At 37.3% G+C, this 3740-nt stretch overlaps 1 long non-coding RNA gene across 1 annotated transcript; it reads left to right on the forward strand.

Annotated features, from left to right (window-relative positions):
- Positions 1-1703: 1703 nt before the first annotated feature.
- Positions 1704-3272, forward strand: LOC122762366. Its single transcript, XR_006358705.1, has 3 exons — positions 1704-1800; positions 2852-2883; positions 3083-3272. It is a non-coding gene; the product is annotated as an uncharacterized LOC122762366 (long non-coding RNA).
- Positions 3273-3740: the final 468 nt, after the last annotated feature.

Here is a 3740-nt window from a genome sequence, read left to right on the forward strand (position 1 = left end):
ATTAAACACTGAGGATATATAACTATATTTTATAAGATTTCAACTTTATTTGTGAGGTTTATGTTATGGGACAGTAGAAAATTGAAAAAATCAGAAAACAGCCGTATCCCCACTGAATGTGCACAAAAACAGACACAAATAGAAAAACACATTTAAAAACAGTGAAATCATTGCAAAATCAAACACTGAGGATATATAACTATATCTTATAAGATTTTGACTTTACTTGTGAGGTTTATGTTATGGGACATTAGAAGAATGAAAAAAATCAGAAAACAGCCGTATTCCCTGCTGAATGTGCACAAAAACAGACACAAATAGAAAAACACATCCGAACAGTGAAATCTTTGCTAAATCAAACACTGAGGGGACAGAAGTATATCTTATAAGATTTCAATTTTATTTGTATTGGGGTTTTATGTTATGTGACAGTGGAAAAATAGAAAAATATAAGAAAAACCTTATCTCAACTGATTATTGCACAAAACAGACACGAATGAAAACACATGCAAACAGTGAAATCATTGCAAAATCAAACACTGAGAGGGGTACAGAAGTATATCTTATAAAGATATTAACTTTATTTATGAGGTTTATGTTATGGGACAGTAGGAAAATGAAAAATATCAGAAAATCCTTATCTCTGCTGAATCAAAACACTGAGGTATATAACTATATCTTATAGATTTTTAACTTTATTTGTGAGGAGTTTTTTGTTATGGGACAGTAGAAAATTGAAAAAAAAATGAGAAAACAGCCCTATCCCTGCTGAATGTGCACAAAAACAGACACAAATAGAAAAACACATCCAAACGGTGAAATCATTGCAAAATCAAACACTGAGTGTACAGAAGTATATCTTACAAGATTTTAACTTTATTTGTGAGGTTTATGTTATGGGACAGTAGAAAAATATCCGAAAAATCCTTATCTCAGCTGAATGTGCACAAAAACAGATACAGATAGAAAAACACATGCAAACAGTGAAATCATTGCAAAATCAAACACTGAAGGTATATAACTATATCTCATAAGATTTTAACTTTATTTGTGAGGTTTATGTTATGGGACATTAGAAGAATGAAAAAAAATCAGAAAACAGCCGTATCCCTGCTGAATGTGCACAAAAACAGACACAAATAGAAAAACACATGCAAACAGTGAAATCATTGCAAAATCAAACACTGAAGGTATATAACTATATCTCATAAGATTTTAAATTCATTTTTGAGGTTTATGTTATGGGACAGTGGAAAAATGAAAGATATCAGAAAAATCCTTATCTCAGCTGAATGTGCACAAAAACAGACACAGATAGAAAAACACATGCAAACAGTGAAATCTTTGCAAAATCAAAGACTGAGGGTATATAACTATATCTTATAAGATTTTAACTTTATTTGTGAGGTTTATGTTATGGGACATTAGAAGAATGAAAAAAAATCAGAAAACAGCCATATCCCTGCTGAATGCACACAAAAACAGAGACAAATACACTGAAAAAAGGGGAAAAGTGAAGTTGTTCAATTTACAAATATTAAGCTTGTATAAATAACATGAAATATTTCTGTTTCCCTTCAAAACATATGCCAATCTTGAAGATCACACTTAATTTTCAGCGGTGTTACATCTACATATCTAAATCATGTTAATACCAAATGAAACAGTTATGGTTTTCCTCCGCCCCCTTGGAGCAGTGGAAGGAAACCCCATCTATCGAGAAACTTTCAAGGAGGGAATATTTTGGGGTCTGCCATTTCACCACTGATGCTGCAAGCACCAACGAGTCATCTGCTTAAGGTAAATTTAATTCACTCTAATAAATTATCGTTAGGAAGTGGGAGACATCACTTCAGAATCGTTGTTTTCACTAAGCAGGACGTTTTAATCTGCTATTAACATCGAGCAAGTCAAAGTTAATGCTAGCGTTAGCTACCGCGAGCTAGTGCTATGCTAATGCCTGGAACAGAACTGTATATGCTTTCTCACGATATTCATTGAAATGTGTGCACACCGTGTTTTTGTGTAGTGTGAAATGTGCAGTATATCAATTACTTTTTGTCATTTATAATGGGAGTTTGACATATAGTAAAAGTGAATCTCTGGTGTTTGCTGTTAAATAAGCCCCACGCACAGACATTGTATGTACAGAAGACTTTTTGCACGTCCATGCATCCGAGAAAGTTTCAAAAATTCAGAGCTTGGACCTGACGCGCCCGGCCCGACACAGTATATGACGTCATTTTTGTCACGCGCCCGGCACATTGCAGCCTGTGGGCTATAAACCGAGTAGCATCCAGCTGCAGCCCCAGAGACTATTGTGTAAACCGGTCGGCCGCGGTGTTCGGCGTGGCGGTGTCCGGAATGAAGGTGAGCTGGTCGAGGGGAACAGGTAACGGCGGTCGGCGTCAGGTCCCCGTTCGCGCGTCGCTGCTGTCGAGTCGCCTCAGGTAGCGTCTAGCAACTAACTTAGAACTGGTGTGGACTAGTGGAATCCGACGGTTTAATTAAAACAAAGCATCGCCAGTGCTCTGAAAGTCAAAGTGGAGAAATGAAGCGTGGGTGTCAGGTAAACGGTGTGAGTAACTATGATAGAATGATAAATGTAATATAATATAGAGTTTGAACAGTTATCCCACTACCTCTGTTAACCCCTGGTAACATGTTTATCCTTAAGATGGTTTGGGTCAAATTGACCAGAGGTGTCTATGTGGTTTTAAAAACAGTATAATTCTGTTAACCCAATAACCATAAACATTTATCTGTGAGCCAATTAACACATAGTAAAGATTCATATTTGTTCTGAAGTTTGCATGTGAATTCTCATAATTGCCTCTCCTATGTACTCCAGACTCCTTTCCTTCCAGTGTCCGCCAGATTACAGTGAGTAGTGTAATCTACACACATTTTATTTAAACTTCACAACATATATTGTGAATACTTCACTTTACACACGTACCTGTGATTTGACACTCCATACTGTCATAAAGAAACCTAATAGGTTTGATCCTTGGCCTCGTTGAGTCAAATTGATTTGGAAAATCTGCATAAACCTGTTAATAAAGTAACTGTCTCTTTCCAGAGTGAGGACACTGAGGTTGTAAGAGAACTAATCATAAAGGGACTGTGCGTATATCTTCACGAGGACCCAGCACACCTGTTCATGGAATATGAGGTGAGTCCAACTAATGTATCATTGACAGCAGAATTTAGATTACTTTACAAGGACAAGTGTTTTGTTGATTATTTGAGTTGATAATTTGAGTCCCGGCTGTGTGTGTGTAACAATGCTTGTTGTGAATGTGTGTGTAACAATGCTTTGAAACCTTTCTACTTCCCCTTCAGGTGGTGATTGGTCATATTTTGCTCCTATAAAACTTAATTGAAATTATTGTCTGTCCTGTAGAGTGAAGACTATGCTGCAATCCAGGACGGAATCGGGGACACCACGGTGGGAATTTTCCTCATAAGGCAAAATGGCGGTAGTGAGGTAGAGGACATCCTTGTGGTCCTTGAAGGCCAGGCCATATTGGTCGACCTACCAAGTGTTGGAGTGGCGGTTGCCATGCCTTAAACCTGGACTACCCTCCTCAACTCAGATACACCTTTGAGGTGGTACAGAAAGTTGTAATGGAGTTGGAAGGCAAAGTGCTGTCAAAAAGGGCTCAGGCCCTGAAAATCCAACTCTTTGAATACAGATGGTATCTTAGAAAATGTCATAGTTTTCTGTTTTGCAAGTT

This window comes from Solea senegalensis, unplaced genomic scaffold (assembly GCF_019176455.1).
Source record: "Solea senegalensis isolate Sse05_10M unplaced genomic scaffold, IFAPA_SoseM_1 scf7180000015597, whole genome shotgun sequence".
NCBI lineage: Eukaryota > Metazoa > Chordata > Actinopteri > Pleuronectiformes > Soleidae > Solea > Solea senegalensis.